Source organism: Nycticebus coucang, chromosome 23, assembly GCF_027406575.1.
Source record: "Nycticebus coucang isolate mNycCou1 chromosome 23, mNycCou1.pri, whole genome shotgun sequence".
In the NCBI taxonomy this organism is placed as follows: domain Eukaryota; kingdom Metazoa; phylum Chordata; class Mammalia; order Primates; family Lorisidae; genus Nycticebus; species Nycticebus coucang.
The window spans coordinates 268,985-294,135 of record NC_069802.1 but is presented as its reverse complement, the minus strand read 5'-3'; the positions used below and the strand labels follow the sequence as shown (position 1 = coordinate 294,135).

At 44.5% G+C, this 25,151-nt stretch overlaps 1 non-coding gene and 2 pseudogenes across 1 annotated transcript; all 3 read left to right on the top strand.

The window, feature by feature from the left end:
* The first annotated feature begins 1,880 nt into the window (after positions 1–1,880).
* On the top strand, positions 1,881–24,563 carry LOC128575783 (fructose-1,6-bisphosphatase isozyme 2-like; annotated as a pseudogene).
* On the top strand, positions 13,504–13,916 carry LOC128576020 (biogenesis of lysosome-related organelles complex 1 subunit 2-like; annotated as a pseudogene).
* LOC128576143 (small nucleolar RNA SNORA70) lies at positions 17,046–17,179 on the top strand. The gene has a single exon (XR_008377257.1). It is a non-coding gene; the product is annotated as a small nucleolar RNA SNORA70 (small nucleolar RNA).
* Positions 24,564–25,151: the final 588 nt, after the last annotated feature.

Genomic DNA, 25,151 nt, shown 5'->3' with positions numbered 1-25,151 from the left:
ACCCTCGCTATATGGGGCCGGTGTCCTACCTACTGAGCCACAGGCGCTGCCCCATTCGTGACATGTTAACTGTAATACCTATGGTTGTAGTCAAGGGCATTTTCACTGTAGTAATAGAAGCCCTCTAATTCCAGGTGAATCAGGAAGGGAATGTGTTGGAAAGCTTCAGGGGATCCCATGAAATCCAGTACCCACTGCTTGCCCAGCCCTGAGGGCTTATCTCCCTAGTTCCTGCATCATCCTATTCAGGGGCAGGTCTGTGTCTCATGTTACAGCCGTGGAAGAAAAAATCTGATTGGCTCAGCTTGTGCCAAGTGTCTATCCCTGGTCCAATCAGCTGTAGCCAGAGACCAGGGTCGTATAAAACCAATGTGCCCTGGAGTTTTCCTCTTATGGCAGGTGTGTTTTCTCTGGGATGGGGATCAGGAGGTCAGTGGATGCCCAGGGACTTGTGCTGTGCTGTGCGGAGGAATGCGGAGGCTCCGTAAAAAAGTGTGTGTTGAAATTACATGAGAGGGCGGGGATGGAGCATCTTAATGAAGTTTTGCTGACAAAGAACAGTACCTCACCTAATACTCTAGAGTCACCCTCGAGATCCTAGTCTTTAGGTGGAGGATCTTGCTCTGTGACCTGCTCTAAGACTTCCTTAAGTCTTCACAGCATCTGTTTTGTCCTTATTATTTAGACCCCGGTCTGTGAGGACATTTCTGTAAGCCGAGAAAGGCCACCCATAGCTTTGTGGTCACTGATGTATTAGCGGTGCTGAAATAACCACAAGGCAGATGTTTTCTTTCCCTCTGGGCTGTCACCACAGCCACCCTCTTGAGTGCCCTGAAGAACTCTGGCATTTGCTGAAAGGCCACCAGCTGCAATTTTAGATCATGTTGGTAACTTGAACTTCTAACATTTACAAGTAGCTGCAAAGGGGTTACAACAGCTGTGCCAGAGTCAGGCTGGGCTGGATGGTGGTAGAAATAGCTGGTCTTCCCTCGGACCCTGCCTGGCACGAGGGTCCTCTGTGCACCTGCCCGCACCTGTGGGCACAGCAGGCTGCTTATAGATGGCACTGGCCAGCATCATCCTCTGCTTGTTCCTGACACCACAGAGTGCTGGGCACCCAGCGCCTCTCCTCAGTCTGTGCTGAGGCTCTAGTTTGTCTGTTTGTGTCACTTCCAGTCTGTTGTGACCAGAGCAGCTTACAAAACCAAGAAGAGATTTGGGAATGACTAATACATACATGAAAAAGATGCTCAAAGTCACGAATCAGTAGAGAAATACAACTCCAGGCCACGATTTCAATATCTGCTAACTATGAGTGCCTCCTGGAGATAAGAAACATCCTTTCCGGACTTATTTGAAAGAACCCTAGCTAAAGAGATCCAGGGATTGCCATTATGTGACTGTGTGACCTGTGACCCACATAAGACACCTCTCAGTGTACCAGCTACACCTGGCAGACTCAGGCTCTGGAGTCTATCAGTGGGAAGAATCCTTTTGAGCCCTGGAACAAAATGGTTTTATGGATCTTTTCATCAGCTGCATTTCTCACTTTTTACCTAATGGTGCTTTTTATTATCTCCTCAAGAGAAAGTCCACCCATGTTTCTGGGCAGCCCCGCTCTGTTTACAGATGGCTGCAGTGCTCTGGCAGTGAGATCAGAGAGCTCCTTGAGGGCTTGTCCAGTTCTTTCAGCCATGTGGGTTAGGCCTCTTTTCCTTAAAGTTCCTGGTACAGCCAGCACAAGTTTTTTTTTTTTTTTTATCAGCTTCCATGCTGTGGAGCCACAGCCCTTGGAGGTAAATAAGGTTTCCTACATAAAGAAAGGAAGGATTGGAAGCAGTAGCAGCCACAATAATGGACAGAAGCCCCGTTGTCCGGACATGCTCACGCTGACCCGCTATGTTATGGAAAAGGGCGTAAAGGGACCAGGGAGCTCACCCATCTGCTGAACTCCATGCTGACGGCCATCAAAGCCATCTCTTTGGCTGTGTGCAAGGCTGGCGGGGCCAACATATGAGTCCTGGGGAGCAGGTGCGGGCAGGTGCACAGAGGACCCTTGTGACAGGCTGGGATGTGGAAACTGAAGGTGCTTGGGCAAGAAATGGGCTCCAAAGCTTTTGGCCTTATGTGCCTCATTTCAAGTTTCCATCATGTATTTTGATGACAGGACCTTTGACTTGTTTCAAAGAACAAAGGAACAAAATATTTCAAGGCACGTATTATAGAAATACATTTACATATAGTTTTTCCAGTTACTACTTATTCTCATAACAAGTGCAGTGGCTTGTTGCATTAAAGCATATATTGAATTATCATGTCTTGTATTTGCATAGGGAGATTCCCACTGGCACAAAGAAGCAGAGGCGGAAGGGAGACTGGAAACATCTCTTTATGTCTTTGGTAGATATGAGCGTTTTATTGCCATGAACTTGCCAACAGGTGAAGACCTGGAAATCATTCATAAAACAGCACACTTGGCGTGGCCCATCCTGCATCTCCTCCCTCACCACCCAGGGAAGTGTTCTGCTTGTAACTCTGTCTTTTTTCTTTTTTATTCCAGAGTATTACAGGGATCCAACCATTCTGGTTACATGAATTGCTTTTTATGACTCTTTATCTTCATCTTCACTTGGGGTGCGGGAAGCTCAAGGGGTGCCGGGCCTGGGAGGGGAGTGCAGAGGGTTCTTCCACTTGCTTCTCTTTGGAGCTTCGTCCAAGCACAAAATGAGGTCAAGTTTATTCAGCAGCCAAATATCCGGTCCCATATGCTATAGGTTGCGGGTTCTAACCCAGCCCTGGCCAAAAACCACAAAAAAAAAAAAAACATATATATATATCCAGTTTAAGTCTGTAATAAAAACAAACTATTTCTTTAGGCTTCCATTCCCTTTGTAGCAATTCTAGTGGAGGTGGGAGTTGAAGGGACCCATATTTTGGGGGGAAGGGGATAGTCAAAATGAAGAGTTAAAAAAGTGTATTAATTCAAAATATTTATTCTGGAAAATGTAGTGTTTTTAACACAAAAAAGTGATAGCATTACATCACAAGTTGTACTTATCACAAGATCCTCACAGACTTCCTGTATATAAGGACTGGTGACCCCGTCCTGGGTCCACATTAGCCACGCTCTACGCTCACTTTCTGTTCTGTCTATGGGTGGCTACGGTCCTATCACCACCTGCTTTGGCAGTCATGGCTGCGCGCTGCATTCAAGGGTTTTCCTGAGTGTGAGGTGCAGCCTCGTGCCCTGTCCTGCTCCTGCCGGGTGGTGGCCCTGCTGAGTGACACCAGATAGTCTTTGCCTCTCCCTGTACACAGCCCTGCTGTCCTTAGCATGGTGTCCTGAGCCACATCTCAGGATTATTCTCTCAGACCACCAGGCTTCTCCTCTGTCCTGGACTCTGGTAAACAGTAGCTACTGCAGTGGGTTCTTACTCATCTGCCACAGAGCCCCTACTTCGTGGTAATTGAGTGTCCTGATGAAGTGGCCTTAGGACAGTGGTTCTCAACCTTCCTAATGCTGTGACCCTTTAATACAGTTCCTCATGTTGTAGTGACCCCCAACCATAAAGTTACTTTCATTGCTACTGTTACGATCATAATGTAAATATCTGATATGCAGGATGGTCTTAGGCGACCCCAGTGAAAGGGTCATTTGACCCCCAAAGGGGTCGCGAACCACAGGTTGAGAACCGTTGCCTTAGGAAGTGGGTGATTAATATGCTCATCTAACTCGCCATTTCCCACCTTGTGGTCACAGGCAGTGATTTAGTCTTACTAAGACTCAGTTTCTTCATTGTAAAATGCAGAGGTTTCTAATAATCCATAGGTTTTAGGGTTGTTGCCAGGGTGAGTAAGTCCCTATGGTGATGAATTTGACATCTCCTGGCCCTGAAATAAATGCGAAGTGACTGCTCATCACTACCCTGGTTCCAGGCCCAGATCTGGGAAATTCTCCTGGTGGTTGATGCCACGATTGGCCACCAGGGGGCAGGCACAGCCCTAGGACGCCTGGGCACCCGCTGTTTCTGGGCTGCTGAGGCAGGAGACCTCTTCTGCCCTTTCAGAGGCTTCCTGCCCCTGAACCTGTCAAAGACATCCAGAGTGGTAGCAAGAGAAGCCCACTGGCTGGAAATTCTTCCTTGCTACCAAGATGCTGAGATTACTTTAAAAGGACCGTGAACAAGAGGGACTCTACCTAACAAATTCAAATGTTATGATTTGGTTGTTTGTACCCTCACATTAACCTGAAATTAAAAAAAAAAAAAAAATTAAAAAAGGACCGTAGAATTGCTTCTCAGAAATCCTAAAGGTGGCCTCTCTCCCAAAGAAGCCAGGATTTTCTGCTCAGAGACTGGGATGGTCACACACTCCTGCCACTGTCCTCTGGAGGGGACCTGAGCCCCTCACTCCTGTGCTTCCTTTGTGTGGAAGACGTTTCCAGGAAGAGGCTTGATGAATGCAATTGAAAAGTTACCAGACAGTCTCCCTTTCTTCCTCCTCCCGTGACTGTGGGAAGAAGGGAGTGGTGGCACCTGCCCATCCCAGAAGCATCTCCATGGCTTCTTCATGCTCAGATGGTAGAACAATCTGTTTAGAAAATGTCAGGAAGAGTTAGCTCTAGGTAAAATGCTCAAGATGTTGTCCTGTGGGCTGAAGAGCACTTTGTTACCCATGCTCTAGCTTGAGGTTTTGGATACAGTAGGTGGGGGATGCTCATTCAGGAGAGAGGATGGGAAATGAGTTTGTCCCCAGCTTAAAGTAGATCCTGGGTTCTCAACCCTGGCTACCTGTTAGAACCACTTGAACTTCCTTCATCAAACAAAGGGCATTAACATAAGGAGGGAAAGGAGATTACTTCCTTGCCATCCTTTCTTCATAATTCAGTGACCAGATATTGAGCATGTCCTATTCCTCTGCACAGTGTGCAAACAAAATTTGAAGGACAGTTCTTGCCCTCAGTAAGCAAGCAATCCAGTAGGAAAGATGTTCCATGAGGACCAAGGAACACTGTGGAGGGAAGACAGGGAGTGTTGGTGTGTATGGAGTGTGTGCTAGGGGACCAGGGAGGCTTCCTGAAGGGCAAGGAGGCAGAGTGGGGAAATCTAATGGTGAGCATACAGCACTGGGCTTAGGAGACAATAAATCAAGAAAGAGTTTTGGGATTGGGAGCTGCCACTTTGGACAGACGGCCAGGGAAAGCCTCACTCAAGCTAGGGCTTGAGTCAAGACTTGAGGGAGGTGACACCATGTGGCTCTCAGTGGGGAGAGTGTCCTTGGTAGGGCTGCAAAGCCAATGAGCAGGTGGTTATAATGCAGGTGTGCTCCTGGTGAGTTTGGAGGCTATGGGTGGCCTGCTCAGTGGGCACGAGAGGGACAGAAGGCCATGCCTATGTAGAAACAGAACTTCCACAGTGAGACCTGATGCCCAGGTGGGGACTGGGCTTTGCCTCTGGGTGGACTTGGAAGCATGTGGCTGCATTTCAGAAGGACTTTCCCTCCCACGCTGAGTGGAGAACATCCGAGTGGGTGGGGGCGGAAATGGGAGGCCCCTGCCATTCATGCTCTAAGCCACAAAGCCTGCAGACAGAACTTTCACGGTAGCACTCCTTCTATTGCTTCGGAGGATTGTGAAGAAGCAAAGAAAATAATTCTGCCCTCAAGTTTCCTGCTCAGTTCCAGTAACACCAGGTGACCACAGTTGACTTTTACCTAGAGCCAGCAGGACACTCTGTGGGGAGAACTACAAAGACTTGAAATCCAGTGCTGCAAAGACATGGTCCTTTGCTTTCAGGTGACCTGTCTGATTTTATGAGCTCCCCCCTTCTCTCCTCCCAGTGCTGGGTGTGGGTTGTACTTGGTCAGGCTGGATTCTGGTTTATCACATCGGTAGACTAAGGTAATATAAGGATATTCCTGGGGTGAAAAGGAAGTAAGGTTGAGAGCCACCACTTAGAACCTGTCTCCTGCACCTGCAATTCAGAGACTCCAGAGACACAGAGGGAGCGAGGCTCAGCAGGTGTCTCAGCGTCAGGGCTTCTTTGCTGGAGTTAGGACTGACCCCTCCCCCCCCAAGGACTTCATTCAGCCTTTTTTTGTCTAAGGTATGGAATCGCACAGAGCGTGAACGTGACAGGAGACGACATGAAGAAATTGGACGTGTTATCTAATGTCCTGGTGTGTTAGGCCCAAGTGGGCATAGGCTAAAGCAGAAAAGTGGGGCCTAGACTATAATGGAAAAATACCAGTTAACTCCTGGCAAATATTTGGACTGCATGTTTTCAAAAAAGAAATGAAATGAGTCTAGTTCACCCCTAAGATAAATGAGAAAGTACTAATTGATTTCTTGCTTCTAGTTCACTCCTAGTTTCTTGCTTGGCTAACTCCCTGGGAAACAAACTGACTGTCCCTGTACTGACCTTTAAGCAATACCAGTTGGAGAAAATACTGAGACAAATATGTGTGAAACTAAGATGTATAGGGGGTGTATGACATATAGCTAACTAACCACAAAATTCTGCTTCTGTACAATGCTTGCTTGCTGTCTTACCCGGATGCACCTGGAGAGCCTGCATGCCAACCAGGATGTAGACCAGGCCTTAAAAACCCGACCCTTTAAGCACTCGGGGCTGCTCTCAGAAACCCTGTTTTAGGATGCTGAGGCAGTTGCTGGCCGGCTCTTCGATAAAAGGACTCTGCTGTAAATTTGGCTTGTTTGGCAGTGTGGTCTTTGTGCAACTTCTGGACACAACAGGTGATCAACATGCTCCAGTCCCCCTACAGCACCTGTGTCTTGGTGTCTGAGGAAAATAAGGAGGCGATTATCATTGCCAAGGAGAGGGAGGTGCATCCTGGGATGCAGTCCCCATGATCACCAGACGGTGGTGCTACTGAGCTGGGGAGAATTCTTGTCTGGTGTTGCTTCAGTTCCTTGGATTTTTCCTCTGTATCTGACATTTGTTTTCTAGAAACCAAGATTACACGCTTGTTTAGTTGTAAATCTTATACCGACTAGTTAAAGTAAGACTCCATAGTTAGGCATTGATTCATTCAATAAATTAGTGACTTAGGAAATGCCTGGTGGGTGGGTGTTCATAGCTGTTCACTTAACATGCCAGTAACACATGTTGGCACCTTCCGGGGGCTTGAACTGGTGGAATCCAGTAAAAAGTAAGTTTCTGGGAAGAGCTGTACCATACAGCCTCTCATTCTCCCCTCCCCGCTTCTCATTTCCACCCTTCACGCCTTCCCCACACTTTGATAAGGGGGTTGTGGGTTCAGCAGAGATTCCTTCATGCCTGACAAACTGTTAGACTAATACAGAAAATAAATAATAAAGCTCCCATGCTCTTGCCCTGGTACAGTGATAAAGTCGGTTAGTGCAGGGCATGGCGGTGGTGGGCCTATAGTCAAGATGGAGTCACAAATACCTTATCATAGAGAGTGTTTTGCCACCAATGTTCAGCTACAGGGCAGTACTAACACAACATCACTGCTGGGACACTGGCCCTTCTTTCCTACGCTGGGCGTTGGACATGGGGGTGTATTAGTTTGTAATTAGCTAGAAAGATGGCATAGATGAGTAAAGCCAAATTTACTAAGCTCCTTTTGTTTGCCAGGTACTATGCAAGGCACTTTTATACCTGCCTGTCTCACACAATTTAAGCTAAATAAAGCTTTTGTTTTCAAATTTCAGTTTCAACTGATGTGACCCTCCTTTCTCACTCCACTCTAACCTCCCTCCTGTGGCTTTCCCTGTTGGCCTCAGCTACACAGGTCTTCATGGTGGTTCTTGAATACTCCACATCTGCTCATCTCTCTGCCTAAAATTCTCCTGAGTTGTAGTTGAGTCCTCCACCCAAGGGGCATGCTGAATACTTGCACATAAGGTGCACATCAGGTGAGATCCCACCAATCACTCTCTCTCCTCCCCAACATGTTCTTTTTAACCATTGATTTCGTTTCTAAGACTGTATCTTAGTGAAATAATCAAGGTCTAACTACATTATTTATGGGGAAAACTATTCTTCATCGTGTTGTAATTAAAAATAATTTAAAGAAAAATAAAAACAATTTAAAGGTAAATAAATACTAGTAATGGCCATTAAAAAGAATGTTTTTGAGGAATGTTAAATAGCTTAAGGTTAGATTCAAGATAAAAAGCTGAAGGAGAACATAAGAATTCAGAACTGTACACAGAGCATGATTCCAACTGTGCTACATGTGCACACGCCATAGTCCAACAGACACTGAAAGGAAATGCACTGAAATATTTAGCGTGGTCTTTCACGAGAGGGGGGATTATGAAAAGTTTTCCTTTTCTTTTTACTCCACTAAAGTTTAATCTCTAGGAAGGAAAAAAATTTGTGTGTTGTGGGCAAGGGACTTGAATAGAAGCTTCTCTGAAGAAGATAGGCGCATGGCCTACAGACATATGAAAAAAAGCTCATCATCTTTAATCATCAGAGAAATGCAAATCAAAACCACTTTGAGATATCATCTAACTCCAGTAAGAGTGGCTCACATAACAGAATCCCAAAACTACTAGATGTTGGTGTGGATGTGGAGAAAAGGGAACACTTCTGCACTGCTGGTGGGAATGCAAGCTAATACATACCTTTTGGAAAGAAGCGTGGAGAATACTCAGGGATCTAAAGTAGACCTGCCATTTGATCCTGCAATTCCTCTACTAGGTGTATATCCAAAAGACCAAAAATCACTTTGTAACAAAGATATTTGCACCAGATTGTTCATTGCAGTTCAATTCATAACAGCCAAGTCATGAAAGAAGCCCAAGTGCCCATCGACCCATGAATGGATTAATAAATTGTGGTATATGTACACCATGGAATATTATGCAGCCTTAAAAAAGATGGAGACTTTACCTCTTTTACGTTTATATGGATAGAGCTGGAATATATCCTACTTAGTAAAGTATTTCAAGAATGGAAGAAAAAGTATCCAATATACTATTATGAAACCGATATGGAAGAAAAAGTATCCAGTACTATTATGAAACCAATTTACAATCACTCACACTTTCATATGAAGAATAGATCACAACTGTGGCCCAGGATGATGGATGGGAGGATGGGAAGGGAGGGGAGAGCTCAGATGGAGGGACGGTGAATGGCAGGATCACACCTATGGTGCATATTGCAAGGGTACATGTCGGATCTATTATGTATACAGCATAAATGTCTTAATACAATAATTAAGTAAATGAGGTGAGGGATATATTAACCAGTATAATGTAAGAATTCCAAATTGTATATAAAATCAGCACATTGTACCCGATAAATGCATTAATGTATACATGAACTACCTCTTTATGATTTAATAATAAAAAAATACTAATGGTACCAATGGGGGGGGGGAAACAAAATTTTAAGGGAAGAATAGACTAAAGGTACAACAGGGTTTTTTTTTTTTTTGTATCACCAACAATGAACTCCTTGATATTTAGTGGCATAACCTCATAGTACTCATCCTTTCTACAGTAGCATGTACTGTGAAAAATACATTTTTTAATCTCTTGATATAAAAATTTGCTTTCAGCAATCTCAATGGATTTTTAGAACCAGGCTTTAAGGCAATCAGAGTGGGCTCACAACAGAATCACTATTGTGTTCATGTTTTCAATGAATCAAACCATACTTCAGAGAGGGTAAATGACTTCTGTAGATCAGACAGTGGGTAGCAGAGCCCTGAAAAAGAAATCTCTTACATTCTCAATGTTCCTATCATAAACAATATTCATAAGTGATTTCTTAATGTAAAAACTATGCCCTAGTCTTAAAATTAAAGCAGTTGTGTAGCTAAGAATACTCTCTTTGTCCACTAAACACTGGCAAATTTAAGAAGTTAAAAAAACAAACAAAACTATTTTAGGTACCCACTTACCTATTACCTAATGTTTCTTTCCCACTCTTACCACTGGTATTCTCATAGTTTTTTATATTTCCCTCTCAGAAAACTACTTTCAAGAACTATTCATGTACTACATATGACTCCCGGTAAAGGAATCTTACATCCTCAATATTGAAAGTTTAAAATGCCATCCCTCCAAGAAAAACATTTCACACATTTCCATATACGTGGTATCTAAGTGCTAAGCCTTGTAAGGACTCTCAGAGCATTTCAGGCAGCCATTGGTAGGTGACAGTGGTGGCTTCCAGGAGAGAGCGGCCACTACCACCCATGGCATTTCCAAGTTGACCTCACCCCATGGACATCTGGTCCCGAGTTCCACACTGCACTTGCTTATGTTGTCTCCACAGCAGAATGTTTCCCAAAAGCTCTATTAGAAGAACTCTGTGACGAGACTTGGTACAGGTCAATTACTAGTTTAGGAGTCCCTTAGGTCCTCAGTTTCTAGCAAGTTTCCTCTATGCTCACTCACTCCCATCCTGACCACTTTCCCTAGGATCACCTGTTGGAGACAGCTGTTTTCAGGATCCCCAAAAGCATGAAGAAGAAAAGGTTCTGAGGTACAATCTTTTAAAACTGCATTAAAGCAGTAGCTGTGGATGCCCTTTGTACAGTCACACAACTAATGAGTCTTGATCGTACCCCAGTACTGTAGAAATGTCAACAAAATAAGACACTGCCTGTGCTCTTGGGCAGGTCACAGCGCAGGAGGTGAGACCTTTAAACACTGTAATAAAATGTGATAGAAAAAAACGGAAGGAAAGTTAGAGTAACACACAATGAAAAGAGAGATTACAGAGCAATTACTTCTTCTGCTACGAGGGAAGGAGAGTGGGGATACAGAACACTTCAGGAAGTTGGTGCAACTCACATTGAACCTTGTGAGATACTAGCAACCTCCTCCTACTCCTCCTTCTGTTTTTCATCTTATTTTTAATAGACTTTATTTTTACAGCAGTTTTAGGTTCACAGCAAAAGTGGAAACTACAGAGATTTCCTACATACTCCCCATCCATATCCACACCCCAAGTCAGAGTGGTGCCTGTGCTGCAACTGATGACTCTACACTGACTCATTGTCACCCGAAGTCCACAGTTTACATTAAGGTTCCCTCTCGGTGTTGTACATTCTGTGGGATTAGACAAATGCATCATGACACATATCCACCATTATAGTGTCACGCAGAACAATGTCACTGCCCTAACATTCCTCTGTGCTCTGCCTGTTCATCCGCCCTCCCCACAACCCTTGTTGGTCACTGATACTTTTGCTGTCTGCGTAGTCTCCCCTTTTCCAGAAGGTTACATAGTAGGAATCACAAAGTTTGTAGCCTTTACCGATTGGCTTCTTTCAGTTAGTATGCATGTAAGTTTCCTTCATCTTTTTTCATGATTTGGTGGCTCATTTCTTTTTAGTGGTGAATAAAATTCCATCGTCTGGATGCATCACAATTTACTTACCCACTGAAGGACAGTAGGTAATGGCTTCTAATTTTGCAATTATTTACAAACTTACTACAGTTACAACAAAGTTACTACAGTTATATGGTTATGTGTTTGTTGAGACATAATTCACTTACTACACAATCCACCCATTGAAAGTGTAAAATTCAATAGATTTTGCTTATTCACAGTGTTGTGAATCTATCACCACAATCAATATTTGAATTTTTCATCACTCTAAATAGAAACCCTATTCCAATGAGCCTCCACCCTTTGCCCTCAGACCTGTGTTACCACTAATCTACTTTCAGTCTCTACAGATTTTTCCATCCTGGATATTTGATAAAAACAGAATCAGACCATATGTAACCTTTTGTGTCTGACTTCCTCCACTGAACATGTTTTCAAGGCTCATCTGTGTTGTAGCATGTATTAAATATCATTTCTATTTCCAAATATGATAATGTTCCATTGCATGGACATACCACATTTTATTTATCCATTGATTAGTTCTTTTCCTCTCTTTCTTTCTTTCTTTCTTTCTTTCTTTCTTTCTTTCTTTCTTTCTTTCTTTCTTTCTTTCTTTCTTTCTTTCTTTCTTTTGAGACAGAGTCTGAAGCTGCTGCACTGGGTAGAGTGTGGTGGTGTCACAGCTCACAGCAACTTCAAACTCTTGGGCTTAAGCAATTCTCTTGCCTCAGCCTCCCAAGTAGCTGGGACTATAGGCAACCACCACAAGGCCCAGCTATTTTTTGGTTGCAGTTGTCATTGTTGTTTTAGCTGGCCTGGGCCGGATTCAAACTTGCCAGCCTCGGTGTACATGGCCGGCACCCTAGCCACTGAGCTATGGGCGCTGCCACACTGATGGGTTCTTATAGATTTGAGTCATTCCACTTTGGGGGTATTACAAATAATGCTGCTATGAACAATCTTGTTTATGTTTTTGTGGGAACATGTTTTTATTTCTTCCTTATTCAAACAGCAACAACTTAAAATCACACTTATCTAAGCTTGATGCTTTCTGAGATGTTTTTAGTATAACCATATTACATTGCCTACGAAACGAGAGACTTGAGGTTTAACTGAATTTTTGATCAATTGTCTGGGTTTATCAATCTTCTCTTCTGCCAACACTCTTAAAATTAGCCCTTGAATCGGTAGGAATAACGTCTATGCATAATGATTAATACTGAAAAGTAATGAAAAACTATTTTCTCTAAAAGGAGGCTGGACATTTGCTATCTATATTCCAAAATTCATGAGATTTTATTCACTTGCCTTTTTAGAGACCTGGGAGGTGAGGAGAAGGAAGATTTCAGGGACCTCAGGAAAAATGGGATACAAGATCAAGTGTCACCTGCTGTCCCACTATGGAGAGCATCACTGTTCCTTCTTCAGCACCCTCCCTTGTCTGTCTGAATTCCACTCACATAAGCACTGTTAGTGCCACATGGCAAAGGGAACATCTTTCTTGAGAATGTGCTCTGAATTGTACACAGGGGTCCCCAGGAGGGCCCGGCAGGAACAAGCCTTGAAGGGCAACACGTGGAACTGTAGGAGCTCTGGTCACGCTGCCTGGGTGTGAGCGCAGCTCTGAGGCTTTCTGAGGCCAGCCGAGCTATCCAACCAACTTGTTCCCTGTCTGTGCCATGGAGGCGATAATGCTGTCATCTCAGAGGGCTGCTGAGTATGTGGGATGAGGAACAGCTCAGAACTCAGTGATCTGAGTTGTAATTGAATGGCTCAGGAGCATGGCCTGGAAAGATGAGGAAGGGCTGAGGTTGTAGCCTCCTGGAGGGTTTTTCTTGGCAGGATGCTTCCTCTGGATACATTCCCTGCAGCTGGAAATTCGCAGAACTGCAATCCCTTTGGTGGGTCAAAGAAACCTGAAGCTCAGGCCCCTGGCAAAGGGTTCTTTGCAGAAACAACAATAAGAAAGCACATTTCTCTCTCTGCAGACCACAGTGGAAGAGCCTTCTGAAAAGGACACCCTGCAGCCTGGCCACAATATTGTGGCCACAGGTTATGCTCTGTATGGCAGTGTAACCCTGGTGGCCTTGTCCACTGGGCAGGGAGTAGACCTCTTCATGCTTGACCCGGTAGGTACTGAACATGGCGGCAGCAGCGCCGAATGGCAGCTGTGATGGAGGGTGTCCTGGTGACCCCACATGAGGTGCCCACTCGAGACGACGTGGTGGTGGAGATAGCCGAGAAAGCAAAGGAACCTGCAGAAGCTGACATCACCGAGCTCCGCCAGGATGTGTTTTCCCAAATGGCCACATACCTGACACGGCCACCAGTGAAGACGATAAGGTCCTCGAAAATAGGAATAAACTCACCAGCTTGAAGTATCCTGAAATGAAAGACATTGCTGTAAGCAAGTAGAAACTTGAAGGACTTTAAGGCAGAAACACGGCTGACTGCAGCCTTATCAGGGTCAGATCAAGGTTACAGAGGAGGTGGCAGCTCCTGAGCAGGCAGCTTGTAAGTTGGATGAACATTCAATAAAGGCTGGAAGCCAAGCACAAGAAGCTGGAGAAATGATGAAAAACTTGTTTCTATGGAACAAAGTCTCTTTTAATGGAGAAGAACGTTTTGTAAGACCTAAATCCTGAGACTAGTAAATTGTCCAGATTCCTCAAAAGGAAACTCTTCTGGTCATCCCAGGAACATCCACCCCTGGGGTAAACAGGAGGACTGTGGCTACGTGCTAACCTCCTTCGGGCAGTGTCCCTCTGATACTCACGCTTATAAGTCCTTACCTTCCACTTGAATGCGTCTTCATCCACTCAGTAGAGAGATGCTCTTTAAGTTCAGGATACACCTGGGCTTGCCAGCAGACTCAAATGAAAGGACCTAATGTCTCTGGTAGTGGTTGATAATTGCATTATCATCTGAAGAAGCTGGTTTTTGAATTATTGTGTAAACAGGTTTTAAATTAATGATGCTAATGTATTGTTAAGGAGATTTTAAATTTAGAAACCAAAACAGACTTCTTCTTTGCAGCTTATCACTTTGTGATTGTCAGTAATGTACTTTTCCATAACATTGAAAATATCACCAAAATCTTTTTATTTTTTTTTATTTTTTTTTTATCTTTTTATTAAATCATAACTGTATATAATGATATGATTATGGGGCATCATACACTCACTACATAAACCATTTGACACATTTTTATCACAGTGGTTAACATAGCCTTTCTGGCGTTATCTCAGTTACTGTGCCAAAACATTTACATTCTACATTTACCAAGTTTCGCAAATACCCCTGTAATATGCACCACAGGTGTGATCCCACCGATTCCCCTCCCTCTACCCACCCACCCCCTTTCCCACTTCCCCCTATTGTTAAGTTGTAGCTGGGTTATAGCTTTCATGTGAGAGTCCCAAATAGGTAGAGACTTCTAGACTGGGTGGAAATAGTGAAAAGAGTGTTTTAGTAGCGTGCTGTATGGGATGGACTCCTCTTGTCTCTTTTCTATATGAGTCAGATATCCGGGGATGGCTGACATCATGACATGTGCTTCCACTTGGAAATGTGATATAAACAAAGACAAATGTGTGTTTGTGTTGAGTGAGTGGGTGGGTGGAGGTTGCCCCTCATAAAAGAAAGCATTTTATAAAATAAATTCTAAAAAGAATATTATGACATCTATTCCTGGGTACTCCATGGTCCCCTGCTTTAATTCCAGTCCCCTGGGATAATTTCATGGTCCTTCTTTATACTTGCTTTGGGAGCGAGAGAGCCTGGTTTAGGGAACCAACACCATTATCAGAAAATGCAAAAGGCCTCTGTCCAAGTCAGGGCACTTTGGAATAGGGAGGTCTATAGAGTCTATTGTATCAACTCAGATCTGTCCTTAAGGATTCAACCTTTTTAATTTGTGGGAACTCCATAATATAAGAATGAAAATGCCTGGGAACACACTATGTGGAATGCACTAAGAATCCATGCTTCATGCATGCATTGTACAGAGCAGCAGCATCTGTACAATGACCTGTGAATTTCACCTTTAAATGCTGGATGCTTTGCCAAGTATAGTCAGGTCTTGTGAAAACTCAAATAATGTTGACTGAAGGCCATTTCAAAGCCTCTTGTGGTTACACACATGAAAGGTCAGTCCTTAATTTAATTCTGATTTACAAATGTTTATTACCATCTATTACACTATCTCACAAAGCACCACTGCTGCAGTGGAGATACAGCCCTGATCACACACACTTTCCAGCCTTTGTAGAGTTTGCCTGTTAATACATTCATGTAAAATGAAGGGAGTTGGCAGATTTCAAAACAGGACAGTTAACTGACAGAATGGAGTTTGCAGTATGGACACTAGGAACTTTCAAATAGAAATAATTTTACATCTAAACCAAGACCCATTGCTGTGCCAGTTGGCTGATGCCCCAATTTGCCCTTATTTTCAAAGACATTTTATGGTTTATAAATATTACTATCAGACATTAAAGTGGTCTTCCAACAATTGTTCTAGAACAACAGCTAACAGTTATATAGTCTTTTTTTAGTTATATAGTTTTTAATAAGTGGTAGTAATGTAGATACATGTTCTATGGAATTTTTAATCTATAATGTATTTAAATATTACAGCAGCCCTGGGAGGCAGGTGCTACTATTATTCCTATATTCAGATGAAAAAAGTGAGGGTAAGTAACTTGTCCAAGGTCAAACTGATGACTTGGGTGTCAGGAGTCACCCTCAGGCTATTTTGTGTTTAACCTGTTCCTAAATTTGGAACACACTATGTGGAATGCAAGCAAAATATTTCCAGAACCTTCTGAGCAGTTCTAAAGATAGCAGGAGTTGCCTTTGACTCAGGGACCCAATGCAAGGAGTCACAGGCACACAACCTCTGCTTCCTGACCTCAATCATGATGATAGGCCCATCTGGACACATAGGGGAACCAGAGCTTGTCTGTGTGACATAAAAAGAGATGAACCAAAGCATAATCTTTTCTGATCTGTTTATTAGCCTGAAAACCCTCTGGATCATATTGGTACTTATAAGGGTACTGCAGCAAAGACCCAGTGTCTGAGGCTTAGGGCTTGTTTGGATGCTGATGTCAAGCTGAGGTAGTTTATGGCAGTTGTCACAGAGAGAGCCCATGGAGGGCGGCCAGCAGGTTATGAGCAGGGTCACACAGGATACAGATCCTTGGTGGGGTGCACAGAACCTGTCTGACCTGTGGGCTTGCAGGGCTCATAACTTGATGATGTCAGAACACACATGCTGTGAGGGCAGAGTGACCACCCACGGTTAACCAAGCTCCCCATGAAAGAGAGACTCAATATCAAGGTGCTCATTACAAACGGGAGATACTGCTTTGTAGTGACAAGGATCTGGTGCCTCTTACCAAAGTGTGTGGGGGCCACGTTAATCATCAGTGGTTGTTGGTGGTCACACAAGAGACAACAATATGTCACCAAGAGACATATTTTCCAGAGTGTAGTAAGGCATCACTGCCACCCCACAACAGGAAACAATGTTCCAGGAGCCTGAGAGTTCCCACACGCGGGCCCAGGGGTGGATAAACCGGCCCTTTGTGGCCCACACCAATGCAGAATGGGCTCCTCCATGCCGACAGGCTGGTGACTACCACTGTTTAGATGACTGTTGTGCATCCTCCATGCTCTTCGGTGAAAAGCAAGAGACAACTGCAGCTAATTAAGCCAACCATGTTCCTTTCCTCATGGGGGCCTGGTGTGCAATGGCTGCAAACGGCAGCCTCCTTGGTAGTGTATGCAGCCTGTTGCTTTATAGGTTCCTCTAAGGGACCTAGGAGACATTCCTTTACAATACCTGTTCATGTGTTAGAACTTGTGCTGTCCACAATCTAGGGTCCAGACAGGTGTGTGTGGTACCTTTGGAAAGTCCCAGGGCACTGTGGCCAGGGTTCACACTGGTCAAGTCATCATGTCCCTCTGCACCAAACTACAGAATAAGGAGCATGTGACTGAGGCCCTTTGCAGGGCCAAGTTCAAGTTCTCTGGCCTCCAGAATATTCACATCTCCAGGAAGTGGGGTTTTACCAAGTTTAAATCTAAATTTGATAAATGTGAAAACATGGTGGCTGAGAAGCAACTCATCCCAGATGTCTGTGGGGTCAAATACATCCCCAGTCATGGCCCTGGACAAGTGGTGAGCCCTGCACTCATGAGGACTTATACTGTGTTGCCTGTCATTTGTGCCTACCAGTAATAAATCCTACTTCCTGTCAAAAAAAAAAAAAAAAAAGCAAGAGAGAAGTTGACCCTGCTCAATTAATGGGCATGTTGAAGATTTAGGCTGCTGTACATGGACAGGTCTGGAGGGCCCCAAAACAGGGCGCTCAGGAGTGGTCTCAGAGCCTGGCCAGTCTGGTCTGGAAACCACCACAAGTTCTATTTCTCACTCAGGTTTCAAATGCCAATGAGTATCTAATTTTCAAGCTAATGTCTGACCTTGGACTAGAAGAGGCCCATACATGAGTCTTCCTAGACTGGCATGAATGAAAAGAGCTAATTCTTTAGTGGAAGTTAGGGTGCTTTTCAGAAGTGAAAACAGTGCTGGACTGCTCCAAAGCAACAGAAGCCCATAGCGAGTTAATAAAGCTCATGAACCAAAGACCATCAAGAGCAAAATTATAATAAAGAGAAGCTGGGCTCACTGGGCCAGGGGGATGCCCCCAGAGGAACCAGGGGCACTGTGCTGAGAAGGGGTCTGCCTGGGCTTATTCGACACCTGAGTGTTGGCTTGGTGATTTCAAGGATTTTAGGAAGAGAGGATCTCTTCTGGATCAGATGTGACTTGGAAGTGGGTGCAATTAATAATTAGATGTCTTAATACTTTTTATCTAGGAGGCAGGAAGATGAAAGTGAGAGTAGAGACTCATTGGTGAAGGAGCCGTCATCACTGATGTTAGGCAGAGAGAGGAATGCGTAGTGATTTTTGTGTTGTTGAGTATCCTTGTCATTGTCTTATTTCAGACATGGTCAGGGTGGCCTTGCCTCCTTCCATTCTGGAAGTATCTTCAGTGTTCCTTGTGAACCTTTTGCTCTAACTGCCAGCTGTGAACCGTCATCTGGAGAGTCTCTTAAAGTCTTTGTCAGTCATCAAAATAGATTTGGATTCTAGGCCCTGATGCTCCTCCTAATGACTTAGAGAGTCACTAGAGTTTAAGGTGACCTCTGCAGCTAGCTGACCACATCCTTAGGGGCTGCTGCCGCCAGAAGTAGATGAAGGGGTGCTGGAACAATGCCCTGCAGGTGTTGACCACATGACCCTCAGGGACTGCAGGGCACTTGGTACAATTTTATTAATAAGTCTGAGGATGCCTTTAGAGTTTAATAACTTGGTCCTTATGCCCCGTGAATCCAGTTTCTGACTGAAGGAATTTATTCCCCCAGGTAAGAGTGTTGATATACAGAGACTTCAGTGGTTTCCAAAACCAAATCATTAAACAACATAGCTGGCCCACAATTTAATGGTCAAAACAAGCATCCTTCATGCGTCAAGGTAACTTCTTCCTTCATTGCTGATGGCCCAAATTCTCCTGAAAACATTAATCTGGTGATGAGGAACTGGGACATCTGTATGGTCAGGGTCCTTGTAGGTGAGTGGCCTCAGTGCCAGTGGAAGGGGCAAAGGAAAAAAAAGAACATGCCAGGCCTCTTTCCTTTGAATTATTTTGCTTCTCATGTTGTGGCTGTTTGAGCTCTCTGTGTAGGCCCCAAATCGTCACTGTCCTTTCTGCCATTCATGAAAACATCCCTGGACCATCTCCCAGAATGACCACAGCAAACCCTGGTTTCTCCAGCAGGCTTCACCCCCTAATGCCCTGGGTGCTGTTCAGTGTGCTGTTGGCTGCTGTTCCCTGGCTCCTCCCTTATTCCTGCTGTCTCTGTTAATCCTCCTAGGCTCTTGTTGAATTTGTCCTGGTGGAAAAATATGTAAAGATTAAGAAGAAAGGAAAGATTTACAGCCTAAATGAGGGCTATGCCAAGTATTCTGATGCTTCCACCGCTGAATATGTGCAGAAAAAGAAATTCCCTGAGGTGAGTGAAGCTAGTCCAGGCTACCAACATGGAGCCTGCTGTCACCGTGGGGTCCTGTCTGGGTGGTGGCTTAGGGAACCCAGCTGAAAGAAGTTGATGCCATTGTTTATGGCTCTGGTCACTGTAAGTGTGGCAGACTCTGTCTTTCTTCATAAGCAATCAATATCTTTTATAGCTAAAATTTACCTACCAAAGGTAATGCTTGCCTTTACAAATGAGTTTTTTGCAGGAGAAATTATTTCTAAAGAAGGTAGGGACCATACTTCTAAAATTTACAAATTCAGTCCAGAATCTCTCTTAAGCTCCAAACTATAGAGTTACTCACTCAGTTGTACTTGTTTTTCTGAATAACAGCACTACCTCATAGGCTATGTTTTAGAAAAGATGAAAGTGAGTATGAATTTTGTGCAATTTATATTTTAATTGTTCATTACAAGTATGGGTGTGGGAGAGAGAAAGAGAGATCAAGTGAGAAACCAAGTGTTCAGTTTGAGCTGAGTGCTTCTTCATGTCTGAGGACACAGCAATGATCATTATTGGCCTCACTCCTAGGTCTAGGAAGAGACAGGAAAGACACGAATGGTATGATCCCTGCCCATAGGTCAGTAATTTTATTTCTATGCCAAGACTAACATGCAAGAAATTACTAATGAAGAATATAAGAGAATATGTAACTGATACAAAAATTTACAGTATAGATGCAATATGTAGGGTGTCATGTCCCTTTATTGCTTCTACTCGGTAGAAGCAATAAAAAGAAACACTTGCAGAACACTGGATAATAGAAGCTTTTGAGTGGTAATGAAAATGGCATGGTTCCTTTGAAAGAATGAGCTTTGGCTCGGTGCCTGTAGCACACTGGTTACAGCACCAGCCACATACACCCAGGCTGGTGGGTTTGAACCCTGCCCAGGGGGCAGATGGAGAACAGTGACACCTGCACCAAAAAAATAGCCAGAAATTGTGGCAGGTGCCTGTTGTCCCAGCTTCTCAGGAGGCTAAGGCAAGGGGTTTGCTTGATCCCAAGAGTTAGAGGTTGCTATGAGCTGTGATGCCATTGCACTCTACCAAGGGCAACGCAGTGAACTTTGTCTCAAAAAAAAAAAAAAGAAAGAAAGAAAGAAAGAAAGAAAGAATCAAGCTTTCAGCCAATTATGTGGAGTGTCTGAAAAATATATGAAGATTGTTGCTCTTCTTTCTCTTGTTAAGTATTTCTTTTCTTTTCTTTTTTTTTTTTTGAGATGGAGTCTCACTATATTTCAAACCTTACCACTCATTTGCCTGGCAGATGTGCTAAGGGAGATCACTCCTTAGAGAGTTGGTTGGATTTTCTGGTGGTCATGAGTCCAGGGGTGACTCATTAACACCCCTAGAGGCCTGGCTTTAAAAATATATCAAAAGCCTGGTCATTTCTTACTGGCTCTGCAGGTAGTGCCCCTGAGGGTTAAGGCTGCAATGCATCTCAGTCCCCGCCTTTAGGCTACTCACTCACAAGATTACTAGCTCCCACCTGATCCTTGCTCTGCGACCCTGAGGGCAGAACTTGATGTGGTACTTCTCTCACAATGGCTCCCTGTGGCTCACGGATGAACACTATTAGCTCAGTCTGGGGCCCAAGACAATGCTCAAAGTCCCCCACATTCTTGTCCAATTTCTCCCAAGGCAGTTCAATTGAGTGCCAATCCAAAAAACCAAAGCATCTCACAGGTAATGCCTTTCCAGTTTCCAATCTCACTGACGCTTTACTTACAGCTGCCAGTAGGATTAGACAGAATGAAGACATGCAACCACTTGCCAGTTTTCCACTGCTTTTGTCCTCCTGCTGGGGTCCAGAAGTCTCTTGCTGACTCCCTGTGTCCTCAAAGGGATGATTATGATCAGATCCCACAAGCCAGAGATGCCTGGAGTCTTGTCTCCCCAGACTCATCATGCCCAGTTGCAAGGAAGCTGTTACTTGGCCGCCATCTTGCTCCTCTTCCCCACTTTTTAATTTTTTTCCCAAACAGATAGAAATGTTTGATGAAACATTTTTCCTTTTTCCTTGGTATACAGCCCTTCACCTTTCTGAGCCTATTCTGCAGTTCACTGTGACCAGGAGACTGAGCTCTGGCCAATGGAATGTGGGTAGAAAGTGGGAACTCCATTTAGGCCTGATGCATAAAAGCCTCTCGCCGCCATCCTCACTGATCTTTTCCCTTGTGCCTAGTGCAGATGACCATGAATCTGGGAAAGCCTGTTTTAAAGGTGGGACTATGATAGAAGAAACTGTGATCCCCAAATCACTGCCAATCAGGAACAAAACACCCATTTAGGTTTTGGAGAGAGGGAAATGATCTCTTACTTATGGTGTTAAACCACTGAGGCTATAGAAACCAGGTTACCTGGACTAATCTAAGACAAGATTTTCCAACATTATTTACTGAAAATTCATCCAGTCACCACTAATTGCAAATGCTTTATTTATGTATGTATTTATTTATTGATTTATTTTAGACAGAGTGTCGCTCTCTTTCCCAGGCTGGAGTGCTATGTTATCAGCTGACCTCACAGCAATCTCAAACTCCTGGATTCAAGTGATCCTACTGCCTCAGCATCCAGAGTACCTACCCTGATAATTTTTCTATTTTTAGTAGAGACAGGGCCTTGTTCTTGCTCAGGCTTGACTTGAACTCCTGAATTCAAGTGATCTTCTGCCTCACCAGCCAGAGTGCTAGGATTACAGGCTTGAACCACTGCTTCCATCCTATAAAATACTGTTACATTTAGTATACACAGGGGCAGCACGTAGAAGCATGGTCATGGCACTGTCTTGTGAACTATAAATTTTACTTCACTTGAGTCTTAGTTTTCCCATAAATGAAATGAAATCAATGAGAATATCGTACATACTCAGCTTTCAATAAATGATAATTGTATTACATTTTGTTATAATTATCATATGCTAAGCTCACTTAAGCATGGGTCTATTCTAAGTACGTGATATATTTGTCTGTTTCTTGTTTCCTGAATGTGTTCTAGGTCTTGGTTTTGGATTCAGTTTTCATGTGGTTGGACTTAGTACCACCCCAATATTTGGGCATCTGGGGCCCCTACTGTGCATCTCAGATTTTATAAGGCCCTGCTTTGGCTCTTCTCTTGCCCCTTCCTAGGCAGTGAAGAGTCTATGGGACCTACCCCGACTTCATCTCCTCTCCTTCAAGACTATGGACTGTGGGCGTGACATTCAAGAATTCCCTGTGCACCTGGTCCCTAGGCCACTCCCAGAGCCTGTGCAGGTCTATTCCCTGGCTTCTCCCTCCTCAGGCAGATCAAAGTTCTCGTGAGAGCTGAGGGCCAGCCAGTAGAACCTGCTTGAGGTGGGCTTGGATGGAACTCAGACTTGTAGGCTTTGGTTTCTGTATGGGCGGTGCAAGTTCCCTTGCTGAAGATAAAGATGGAGCCAGTGGTAGGAAGAAAAAGGGCAGGGAGCAGAGAACATAATTTACAAATCTGCCTTTGCACTCCTATGTAGCTTCTGCAAAGAGTAAAGAAGCCCTTGGCTGGATTATATGCTTGGAAATATGTTTTTTTTTTTCTTTTGTTAACATCTGTGGGAGTAAAGTTTCAGAATCCTCACAACAAACAGATTTTTATTTTGTGATTTCATTTGACTGCTGATATAGCTGAGAATATATCAGACACTGGCTAAAGAGAAAGAATCGAGTTTGAAATGATTGCTCTACTATTTTCCAGAATTTGTTTTTCTTGGTGAGAAGCACAAGGCAATCTAATCTTACCTCTTCCACTTACACACTCCCAGAAGCCTTTAGGTTGTCTTCTTTATCCTTGGTATATTGAAATTGTGACATTATATGTGGACGCCCAGCTCTGCATCCTTCTCCATTGTTCCTGTTTGACACTTTTACACATGTTTTGATTCTGGCTCCTGTCTTGTTTCAGTACAGTCACATTTCAGATTTTCTCTGGATAGTGGTGTCTTCGTCCTCTGAAATGCCAAATATAAGAATTAAAACTTCCTCGACTAATTCTCCTCATCATTCAACTTTTCTTTCCTCCAGTTTCCCATTAGTGCTCTGAGGAATGAATCATGTCCTTGGTCAATGTCTACTACAAGGTCTTTCTGTGGGTTTTTAAATAATTAGAATATGTGGCAGTTAGTTATAGCTGTATAACAAATAACCACAAAACTCAGGGATATGGAAGAATGAATATTTCTTGTGCATCAGCAGGTTGGCTAGGAGATGTGCTCTTATCTAGACTTGGCTAGGGCAGCTCAGTGTCACAAATCTCTCATCCTACACAGACTAGATGTCTGGATCCCATATGTTTTCCCAGGGATGACAGAAAGTCAAGGTCAGCAGGCCAAATGATACCTTCACAACAGCTTTCATTTTGGCTGATTTCCTATTGACCAGAGCCAGACACATGCTGAGCTCAGGGTTGGAAAATTATACCCACCTGCTGAGTAGAAGGGCAGTGCAAAGTTGCATGGCTGAGATGGTGGATACCGACAAGGGTGAAGAATCAGGCCATTAATTTCATCATAGTCTGAGTAGTGTGTATGCCCTCTTGTAGTAGCCATGCTGTCAACACCAGCGTCACACGTGAAAAAGATGGACAACATTGCACATACACAGGCCGAGAGCGAGTGTCATGGCCATCCGGAGTGTTTCTCCTCCACTTCTGCTTGATCTCCTGCCCTCCTGCTGTACCTGGTGCTGCCAGTTAAGTGCTCAGTCAGGCTGGTCATGGAGGCTCCTGACGCTGGAACTTAGGACCTAGTGCACTGCTCAGAATACAGAACAGCGAACACTGATCCCTTCACCTTGGCAAAGTAGTCAACACAAACCTCCCAGAGTAGCGGACCCTATTCTAAGGACCTGACCCTGCTGAACTGCCCTCATGGACAGTTACCTGGACAAATCTGGCCCGCAGCAGCCTGCGCCAGCTCAGGAGGGCAGGGACCCGCAGGAGAGGCCGGACTGCCGCCCACCTGCCCGGACCCGACCTCCCGCCAGGGTAACCCATCCTGCCTGCCATGTTTACCCCTTGCTCCCTACTCCTCTGCTCCCCGCCTCCAGGAGGCCTTGCCACAGGGACTGTGGGATGTCCTCAAAGCGCTACGCGATGGTACCTTGAAGATGGGATCCACTTCGACAGCCCGGGTGTTCCCATGTGGGGGTACTTCCCAGGGTGTCCTGGAATGGCTGCCCCAACAAGAAGACCCTGCTACCTGTTTGTCATTTCAGGTGGGTGGCCGCCCAGGGACTGTGAGGATCCCCCCTCCTGACAGAAAATGGACTCATTCTGCAGGACCAGGGCAGGTGATCAGCTCAGCATGTCCTCACCATCACATGACCTCCCAGACCCAAGTGCCAAGGAGACTGTCCGAGTGCCCTCAAAGACAGGATGAAAAAGACAGTGAGGGGAGAAGACCAAATATTTGCTGATGGCCAGGTAAATGAAAGAAGTTGCCATGATAGCAGTGGGACTGGACATTCAGCCCTTGAGCCCCTGGTGGCCAAAGGAGTCCCCGCTCCTTTGGTGCCTAAGCCTGAGTGTCTGAAGAAAGGTCCCGATTCACAGAGCTCAGAGGACCCCTTGAATAAGAGATCGTGCACATCTTCTGCGAGCTCCTTGGCCGGCACGTACACATGTGGCATCCCCATCCCCAGACGCAATGCCATTACCAGTTCCTACAGCTCTACCCGAGGCTTCTCACAGCTC